The following is an 11,397-nucleotide window of genomic DNA, read 5'->3' on the forward strand; positions in this document are numbered from 1 at the left end:
GGTCCCTTCCAGCCCTAATGTCTATGAAATTTATGAAATGTACCTGCAGCTACGTAACTGCACACCTGTTCTAATGCTTGCATACATCAGACAGAGTCATGTAAAGTAGAATTTAAATTTGACTCTGAAAACATCTGCTCATTAGCATGTAATAAGCATTAGAGAAAGCTTCATGGAAATTCTTTTTTGCAGCATCTATGTCATCCTATGTTAATGCATTGTACACAAGAGCTTGTGTAGCTTTAAATCCAAATACCAGCTGTGGCTGTTATAATGCAAATTTATCACAGAGCATAATTCTGGAGTCTTTGTTAAATTTCTTATCCTGATCCTTGATACAGAATAGCATTTAATTCTAAAAGACTGGCAAACCAGACCCATGCTCTCTGAAAGTAGTGTCTCATGATGACCTTTTCTCTGATTGGTTCTCTCCTAAGGGATGCCCATTTGAAGCACATCAAAACATACACTGTAAAACAAAAGCACAGCAATAAAAACTATTCCAAGTAATCCCTTCTGGGCTTCCCAATGTGTCATATTTTTTCTGTTTCTGTCTATTCATTTCTAAATTCTTTGTCTCTCATAGCAGGCAGTGTGGATTGCAATCACTTAAAAAATTACTAATACATTCTTTTTTATCAACTGTATCGGAAATGCTTTTTACAGCAAGCACTTATTGGCTACCATATTTGTATACTTCATGTTCTTTAATATATTCATACTATGAAGCCAATTTTGCTGAAGCACAAAACATGCATGGCCTACATAAACAGGAGGCCTTAGGCATCTAACTGCTGCTTAACTGCTAAATTGGGTGTGTAAATCCAAAAGTTAGCATAATTAGCATAAAGGATTAAAAGAATCCCACACCAAGCTAACATATATCCTAGTGGTTAGGGCATTTATTTGAGAGAGATAGGTTTAAGTCTCCTCAGAAAGAGGAAAGAATTGAACTGAAATCTCCCCAGGTGCTTGAACCATTTAGCTATTGGATAAAAAAGTAAGCTGATGTCACCATCTCAATGAACCTACTTCCATCTCTCTCCATCAACATTATTTGGTGAGTGTCAAATTCACCAAAACCAGATTTTTAAGCAAATAAACTATTCACTGAAAAGAAAATGTGTACATCTCAAATCTGAGCATCTATCTACCAGTAAAATTTCTAGGTATATCTATTTTGGAAAAAATCTGGTATTTGTAGTGCTGAACACTAATGCCTTCTCTTGATAGCATTCTAGTCCTATTCATGCCTTGAAACTGACTTGTAATAAAAGGATAGATAGAACACCTTTTAAATTATGACAGTGAAGTGCAGAAGCCATGTGTAATCTTTTAAAATCTAGTGGTATCACTCCTATCTACCCATTTTCAATGCTTTTATTTTAAATTACAATGTTGATATCAGTCCAGAACAAGTCACTGTCATATGCTTGGTTACACATGAGGAGCATTTGACCAGCACAGCAGCTGGACCTGATCATAAGTACCTTTTAGGTGACCAACAGATGTGGAGTAGATAAGCATCATCAAGGTTTTTCCAGAAGCACTGTATTTCCAAAGACAGTGTGCTGTCACCATCAGGGAGACTCCATACTCTATAGTCTGAAAGCTATATCTCCTAGGGTCAGGTGCTATGGATTAAATCATATTTGTTTATTTGCTGTGCTGAAGTCTAGCATACAGGTGAAAAGGTGGTTCATATTCATGTTGTTGCAACTCGCACACTGTCAGCTCCTGGATCAAGTTAAACAGCAATGTTAGATAGTGAAACGAAGAGTTTCAGTTACACATTGCAGTAGTTTGGCGCTTTTTGTTTATTTCTTTGAGGGGGGGAAGAAAAAAAAAATCTCCCATTAGATCAGTGACTCCCGAAGGCTGTGCCACAGTACATTAATGTGCTGCAAGAGCAATGGTAGTGTGTCACAGGATCCCCGCCCCCCACATGAGAACGTAAATGCTCTTCTTTGCTGTCTGCACCTTGCTCCTGTCCCAAACACTGCAGCAGCTCCTGCGGCTGCTTCTCTGGGGACTGCTACTACTACTGCTGCCGTCCCCCACCCCCAAGACTGCCCATGTGCTCACCACCCCACACCTCCACCATGGTCCTAGCAGGGTGTTCTGCTGTGAGTGCAGGTGGACTCAAAGACAGAACCATGGTTTGCAGCCTGGCTCATCTCCTCCACTCCTCCCACACTTCCAGGGCCAGCAGGAGGGGCCACTGGGGTGATCACTGTCCTGTGAAAGCCACAGCAGCATTTTCAGCAGCAGGGGTTCCCCTTGCCTCCTGAGGTACAGGCCAGGGTTTAGGAGGGGGAGGCACACACTAGAAAGAGCACAGCAGGATGAGGTCCTGCCCCTGCTGCCCTTAGTGACACCAGCTAGATCAGCAGAATACGTTCCCAAACTTTTCTCTGCATTGCCAGAGAGAATAAACGGTAATTACCAGTATATCCCTGGAAGTAATGCAATTCATGAAAACATACACTTCTGCCAGCACTGTCAGAAAAAATGGGGACTTAGTGGTTTATAAAAATTAGCCGAATGCTGCAAATCTGAGGAGAGCAGAGATGAACATATCAGATTAACAATACAGAGCAACAACCTATCCAAAGCATTGCATCCAAAGACTGCTGAAAACAAACCATGCTGCCCATGGGTTAAACGAGATGACTCCTGTCCCACGAACAATTAGACAGCCTCTGCCCATGGCAAAAGATGCTACACAGCAGAGGCGTAGCAAACTCACTGAGCTCCTGGGGTGCGGATGGGGTGCTAGAATATGCTAGCCATCCCCACCGGGGTGGGGAGGCACTGCTAAGGGGGAGGGAAAGCTTAATTCTGGGCTACTGCTACTCCTGCCACTGCTACTGCTGTAGCAGCATCAGCTTCACTATGGCAGCAGTAGCCCCGTGGCTGGGTTCCTTGGGAGACAACCCTAGTGTCACTCCCTCCCCTGTGCCTGCTTTAACCAGGTGGGGGGAAGCACCATTCAGCTCCCTCCTCACTCTACTCACCCCCCACCCCACCAAGATATGCTGCTTGGTAAGGCACTGCATTGACTGACATCCTGGCAGACTCTCTAAGTGTAGAAAGACAGGCCATTATGCCAGAATTTGGCATGTAAAATTCGCTTGGCAAGTAGCAGCAAAGCCAGGACCTTTTCCTTTTGGGGTTCCTTGAGTAAGAAAGGTAACAAACAACTTCTCTGGAGACTGAATTCATAGATGCACAGGCAACATCTACCAGGAAACCAATACCTAGAGTTGTATAGTTAAGACTTATTCAAGGACTGACATTTCTGATAAAATAATTGATCTATAGTGGGTTGATGCCATGGCTGAGCAAAACTATTTAATACTAGTGCTAAAATGCAAAGGTCAGTCTGACCAAAAAAAGAATTAAAAAGAAAATACCCATAAGTAGGGACTTTCAACAACAAAAAGTTAGAAACCCTACTCTGTTTTTCAGCAAAGGTACAGTTACATGTGTGAAGATCACTTCTGATACTTTATCCCTCCCATCCTGAAAATAACTCTCGTGAACATAGTCTTGAAACACATTGGGACTTGTCTAGTGTGATGGTTCTCAAAGAAGATCAGTTGTACTGATGCTACAAGGTAGGCAAATATAGAATTGAAGAACAGGGAGAAGGTGAAATCCTGGCTCTGTTGAAGTCTGTGAACCAAGATTTTACCTGGAATCTCAAGTTTCTTCATCTTGTACCTACCTCTGCAACATTCTGATCTTCAAGCCACTAGACACATTCTGAAGCAGCCTCAAATCTGCTCTAACTAGCACAGCTTTGATAGCTCCCCCAAGGGTCTTTTCCTTGATTGTATCCCATACAACACAGGCTACTGGAAAGGCTTAATGTCACAGAGCCAGTTATGCCAGTTCTTAATCACTGGCAGATTTCTATACTCAAGGTGAAGTGTTCAGATGGCCAGTTTAAGATTATTTTAAATCCACTTTCCATGATTAGAATGCTATAAGGCAGACTAAATAGTATACACATGGAATTATAGGGAACATGCATAAACTACCTGCATAGTGCCCCATTAACAAGAATGTATTCTCATCAATAAACACATTAAATAATTCACAGGGGAAAGTATATTTTACCTATTTTGAATGGCACCATTCACAAACCAGCTACTGTATACATCCTGAAAACTAGAGACACTTTTACACATGCTCTGGGGGCGGGTGGGGAGGGTGGCACTTTAATTAGAGCAGCTCCAAGAGCCACTCTAATTAAAGCGCTGTCACGTCTTTTGTATCAGCATCCCTGAGCTTAAAAATGGCGGTGGGGGTGTTTGAACTAAAATTCGTTTGATGAGCTTTGGTTTACGCACCCCCGCTGCCATTTCTAAGCATGGGGGTGCTGATACACAAGATGTAGGAGGCTTCTGGAGCATGGCAATTGCCACACTCCAGCAGACTTGATTAAGTCTGCTCTGATGCGCTGGAATTTCAGTGTGTTGGAGCAGCCTCGACACTCGTGTGTAGACACCCTCGATGTTTGACAGTGGTTCTTATAAAATTCTACTAGAAGACTAGGGTGCTAAAATGTAAACTCTAGTCAATCTGAGACATACCATGACTCAAAGTTGCACACTAATGTCCTGAAAGCATTTGGTGTGGAGTATCACAGCTAGAGTACTTCAAAATCAGTAGGAGTTGTGGTGCACTGCAACATATCAGAAACTTACAAAAGATGAAGCCTCATCTTCAGGAGAAGAAAAATCTCTCACACTACCCTGGTAACACCAGTAGGTTTTCTGAAAGTTGCAGTATGTTAATTCATATGCCACCAACACCACACAAGTCCTTCATGCTCTCCTCTATCAGTTGTGCACATAATTTGAGAGGTGATAGAGTAGCCTGTCCTTAGATGATGCTATTCGTTTTCTCACATGCTTTGGTGAGAAGTGAAATTGTTAACAGCGTTGATACTTAAAACCCCATGACTGATATCCACATCTCAGATTCAGGTTCTCTACAAACTTGAGCATACTTGCTAACTGTTCTGATGGTTCTTTTTCAAAGCACAACCATTAGAAACATATTTTTTCCATTTAAAATGAAACTGAGATTCTGGAGAACAAGAAGTGCCATGACTGTGCCCCTATCCTAGGGGAGGCACAGTCCCTCTATTTTAGAAAATGTTGGTTAAGTGTATGGTGTAGACAGAAGAAGAAACTTATGAAGGCCCTAAAACAGTGGTCACCAACCAGTGGTTCTCTATCCACTGGTAGATCTTGGAGCTTCTTGCGGTAGATCTCGGAGCCTCTTGGAGTCGATCTGAACCTGGGGTGGGGGGCTGAGTGCCCGCATGCATGCACGTGCGTACCCCAGCCCAGCAGGTCAGTCCATGGGGGAGGGAAGGGGTGGGGGCTAGATAGAGGTCCCTGCAGTGCAGGACAGTGCCACAGTGGCAGGAGCAGGGGTAAGTTGAGTGGGGCCCTGGCCAGTTGGGACTTATCTGCTGGGGAGATGCACTCCCAAATAATTTTTTCTCAATCTGCCCCCTCCTTCCCTCCCCACAGACTCACCTGCTTGGGGGAGGGAGGGGGGTTGGCAGTGGCAGTGGCAGCACACGGTAGCTCTTGGGTTGCTTTTAAATGCCGAAGGTGATCTCCTACTTAAAAAAGTTGGAGGCCACCGCCCTAGAACATGGTTCTAAACCTTTTTGGATTCAGGCACCTTTCATAGCTCTTCTGAATTTGGTGGAACTCCACTTGAGAACTGCTGTTCCAGCAGCATAACTAATTATTTCTGCCCCCTGGGCACAGAGGTGGGTAAGAAAGGGATTATGTAGAGAGAAAAAGGGAGGGTGGGGGCAATTCTTACCTGTCACACTGTGGGTTCCTCCAGAGGTCCATAGTGCGGACCCAAAATAAAATCCCCTTGTCAGGCTCACTCATCCTCTTCTCTGTTGACCCTTTCACAGGTGCCAGTGATTTGCATATAGATTGAAGTTTTAATTGGCTTTGAGAAGTTTAATAGAGTAGCTGTTACCATACGTTAGAGGTGAGGAAGGGAAGCCAGGCTGGCCTGACAACCCAACTACCCAGCCAGAAGTAACAGCCTCTGGGTGAGCTCCCCTACCCTTCCACCCCCTCACCCTCTCAGGCCCTCCCCCATCCGCTGGCCCCCATTCTGAACACTGACCCCTGTTGTCACTTTGGCATTGCTGTCTCCCCCACTGCCCTCCCCTGCCTCTATTCCAGTGTCCTCTCCATGGTCAGCACCAGGGCTTGCCCAGCTGCAGCCATTGAGAACTGTTCCCTGTACTTCTGTTTCCAGGAGTGGGCATGTCAGGTGGACTGGGAAGGGCTGTAGCACTGGAGCTACTACAGCTGCTTCCTCATCCGTCTAGCTTGCCCTTCCTGGAAACAAAGGCACACTCAACAGCTTCACTTGGCCACAGTGGTGATGGTGCCAGCTCTGTGGCAACCTTGAAAAGGGTCTCACTACACCCCAATTGAGAACCACTATCCTAGAATGACTCTGTAATATTACCAATAATTTCGCACAGTTCATGCTTAAAATGGCATGGTTAAATAAATGTTCATTATTTGACATACATGACACAAAGTCAGTTTGGTTAGGATCATTTGAATCCTCAAAGATTAAAAATTACTAATCGCCCTATTTCTCTCAAAAAAATCACAGATCTAGACCACTTGATCAGAAACCAGCTCCAAGAGACTTTCCATCTACCCCCACAAACATATTCCAAAGAAAGTGCCCTAAGGTGGCTTGTCTCATCAGTAGTAAACCTATGCTATGACGAGAGAATGCAAATATGTTTGCCTGCTACTAGTCGTGAATTCCAGAAGCATAATGATTTTTAACAGCTGAAGCATTACAACATTAGAGAGGCTGAGGGACCAACAATCTTAACAATCCTTAATTTTCACCAGAACTCAAGAGCTCCAATAGTACAAACATCATACCTGACCATCATAAATCATAGCTCAAAATACTAATTTGGTGTTGGTATAGAACATTATTTACCGCATCAACCAATTTATTTGTTTGTATACCATTTATTTGTATTTTCAAATCTCCAAATCAAATTTACACTTGTGATGCTTATACTCTGGAGAAAGGTAGGGTGCAAGAAAGATCTCTGAACTTGAGTCTTTCCGTATTGGCTACCTTAGTCAGCTTCCCAGCTCAGAGTGTATATTTTATGGATCCCATTACGTGGCACCTTACTTTCTCCATGCCTAAATTTCATGTTCCCTTCACAATGCATTGAGAAAGTAAGGGAGGGAAAAAAGTGGCAAGTGTGTTTCCTTCTTTATCTTCCTGTTTCCTTGTTTGCTGCCCTTTCTAGAAAGAAAGATATTTTCTTAATCTGGGAAAGAATGTATCCAAGATTCTTAGTAATCCTTGTCTGATTGGGGCCAAAAAGAAACTTGAGAAACTTCAGTCCCATCAACTTAAGCACTTTTAAAAACTAAAAAAAATTCCTTACAATAGAATGTATATTTTTAGAGATCTCAGAAAGCAGAAAACACACTTGTCACTTTTTCCCCTACCTACAGGCAGGGTTAGGACTTCAACAAGTCACTAGATGTCACTAACACACTGAACAGTTTCTCTACTTTCTCTTTTCTCTTGAAAGTGCTAAGACTTTTCTTGGGTACTAATGAGAACACTGTTGCTGTACTGTAGTTTATATTCCCTACAGCTAAAGCTAATTCTGTGTTTTAAGTTGCTAGCAATATCTATCTATCTATCTATCTATTGATAATTAGATAGATTCAACAAAATTTTGATAGAGCACAACAAAAAAAGATTCATACATAAACTCCGGTTATCTGCAGTCACATTATTTATTGCAGTCAGTCACTGTGGATTCTAATATTATAAAAGCCTAAGTCTGTCTGTCTGTCCATCCGTAAAGCTTTATTTGCACTCTGACTGGCTGATAGAAACAGCCAATCAGAGTGCTCTAAGCATTGGGTAGCACCACCATGATTCCAAAGCCGCGTCGAGGACCAGACAGACGGTGGGGGAGCCAAGGCCAGCGGGTAGGGGTGTCCTCAGCCTCCTCCCTGCAAGAGGCAGAACTGCAGCAGCATGGGGAGTTAGGTGGCAGCACTCCATCCCAGCATCCCCCCCAGCCCCCCACCCTCTTCATTCTTGACGGGCAATTGGCTAGTTCATTATAAATCCGCAAGTTTTAATGAATTACAGCTTGGATGGCCATTTGCATGAGAGGTCATGCTGGAACTACATTCTTTTCTTTTATTCTGTCAGTCAAGATGCAAAAGTAACACAGTGTGACTTGGGTGACTCTCCATATACCATACAACTAGGCAAAATGAAGTTTATAAAACAACCTATAGCCAAAACATTTTTAGACAGAAAACATTTATGTATATAGATTTGAAAATATTGTTTATGATTTAAAATATTGTATATAGAAAATACAGCTCCGTTATAGCTCCTCTCATCCATACATCTCTAAACACTATAAATTTACTAAGTTTCAGTATTCCTATATTATGGATGGAAAAAACAAGGTATATTAAAGCTATAAGAGTTGCCCAGTGTGTCACAGGCCAGCTGGGCACTGTGAGTATATCAATTTAGTTGCAGACTGACTGAGCACTGCAACTTTATCAGCCACTGGGCTTTTTGGTTTGGGATCGAGGAGGTGATGTTGGGAGGAAAGCAATGACAAGTTTCACTTATAAAAAAAGAATGAATTTTACTTATAACAACAAAAGATATAGTTTACACATATGACAGTTAGGAAAAAGGTTAAGTTAATAAACAGATAACATAACACTACAAGTTAAAATTGGCCATGATAATAAAAACAAACAGAAAAATGAACCAAGGATTCCCACTTGGTTAGTAACTAATCAATAGTCCCTCAGTTTCAGGTACACGCCAAGTTGATTCAGCGAAGTCAGGCATCCCCAATCCACGCTATCAGAGGGAGAACTGGGGGAAGGTCCCTCAGTCTGGTTCTGGTCCTCGCTCACACAGGAAGTAAGAGATCCGGGGGCATGGGACAGCAATGACCCTTCTGTTCCGTTCTTCCTGCGGGTTACTTAATGTGCGTGTTCTTTTATATCTTGTCTATGCTAATTTGTTGACTTTCTAGCCACTCATAATCTTATTCTAAAGCTGTTATCCTATAGGATTAAAAGGTGTTAGAAATCATTACAATAAGTTACTATCTAAGCTTGGGTTTACCCAATAAGCAAATCACACCACATCACTTTGGGGTCTGAGATTAACATGTTCCCGCCTAAGTTTATTTTACTGACTCTAAGCAGAAAAATTTATTAAATCAGCTAAGTCTGCGGTTATATTCTTTAGTTCTGCTTTTTTAAAAACTCATGCTGTCTCAAAATTAGTGTAAATGGCTATATATAATTCTTGCGGGTTATACTCCAGACAGACAGAAAACAGTTTCATAAGCTCTATTTCAGATATCTTCAAAAAGCATTTTCTTTTTGCTATAAGTTGCTTGTTAACCCTTTTGGTTCTGGCCATCACACCAGTGGCACAATGAAGGCCAGTGGCAGAGCTAGGAATACAATCCAGGTGTCCAAATTTCCATCCATTAGGTATGTTGTCTCCCCACCAACTAATTTTGATAACACATACTAGGACACAGAGAAGCAGTAGGACAGTAGAAGCCGCACTTAAAAGAAACTGGGGATAATATAATTTGGCTAGCAAGATAAATACTAGAGCTGACCGGAAAATTTCCAGCAGAATTTTTTTATGTCAATTTGTCAAAATCAAACATTGTGCAGGAATGTGACAGTTTTGATGAAATACCAGCTCACTACTCCAGCCCTTTTGCAGCCCAGACTTCCAGAGTCATGGCTTACTGCCAGGCTGAGTTCCTCTGGTGCCTGGCTCTGCAGAAGCCCACTAGGCTGACTATTTAAATACAAGCCTCTCAGACACTTTGCCTGCCTGGCTTCTGGTAAAGGTTAAAAAATATTGAAATGGTGGAAATTATTTTTTCTGTGAGGAATTCTTAAGTTTCAAATTTGGGTCCATTTCAGAGTTGATTACGTTTCAAAATTTCCCATGGAATAAGAATTAGTTTCCAATTTCTGGCCAGCTGCAATATGTACAATACAGGCCTGGCATTTGCTCTTGCTGAAACACAACCTAAAAAATTAAATCACACACTCTGGGAGAAACTTTACAGGAAGAGATCCAAATACTGCATTTACAAATTAAAGTTTAAAACTGAACTGAAATTCTGATAATGAAAATCCATCATATCCAAACATAGCCAAAGCAGATTAGTTGCTTCCTACAATGCTTAACTCAGCCTTGCTGGTTGACAGATTTCATATTTCTAAAGAGAAATTCCACTTTGTCGCCAAATTAAATGCTCCTCCTGGCAGTCAGCAAGTAGACTCCAGAGTAGTAGTAGGGTTAAAAATGCAAACCAGAATATGATAACAACTGGTGTGCCCACATGACTTCTTGTATTTTCTTCTATACAAGATGCACTCCCCCTGCTAGTATCTTGTATACAAGTGGCACAGCCCCCCAAAATTGGGGTGAATGTATTAAATGAGTAGACTGATATTTGGCTGGGATAGAAGCACACTGCTTTGATTCCTGCTCCACAGAGCAAATTATTCAGGCAGCTGAAGGAGTCAATTGACTTTCATTCATAGACATTAGGGCTGGAAGGACCCTTGGAAGATCACTGAGTCCAGCCCCCTACCCCAGGGGCAGGAAGTCACCTGGGGTCCTAGGTTCCCAACAAGATAAACATCCAAATTTCTCTTGAAGGCGTTCAAAGTAGGCTCTTGGACCACCTCCGGCACCAGTCTATTCCAGACCTTGGGGGCTCGGACAGTAATGAAGTTCTTCCTTATGTCCAGCCTGAAACGGTCATAAAGGGGTCTGTGACCATTTGACCTTGTCATCCCTTGGGACGCTCTGGTGAACAGATGTTCCCTCAGATCCTGGTGAGCACCCCTGATAAACTTATAGGCAGCCACCAGATCACACCTGAGCCTGCGCTTTTCCAGGCTGAGTCCCATGGCGCTCAGCCTTTCATCATAAGGTCTGTTTTCCTGATCTCTGATCATGCATGTGGCTCTCCTCTGCACTCTTTCAAGCTTATCCATATCCTTTTTGAATTGTGGAGCCCAAAACTGGATGCAGTACTCCAGTTGCAGCCTCACCAAGTCCGAGTACAAGGGCAGAATGGCGTGCTGGGATTTGCTAGAGAAGCATCTATGGATGCAAGCCAGCGTTTTGCTCACTTTACTAGCTGCAGCATCGCATTGCAGGCTCATGTTCATCTTGTGGTCAGTGATGACCCCCAAGTCTCTTTCTTCTGTAGCGCTAGCCAGTGTAGCACTGCCGAGCCTATAAGGA

Source organism: Gavialis gangeticus, unplaced genomic scaffold (assembly GCF_001723915.1).
Source record: "Gavialis gangeticus isolate Ggan-Ray unplaced genomic scaffold, GavGan_comp1, whole genome shotgun sequence".
Classification (NCBI taxonomy): Eukaryota; Metazoa; Chordata; order Crocodylia; family Gavialidae; genus Gavialis; species Gavialis gangeticus.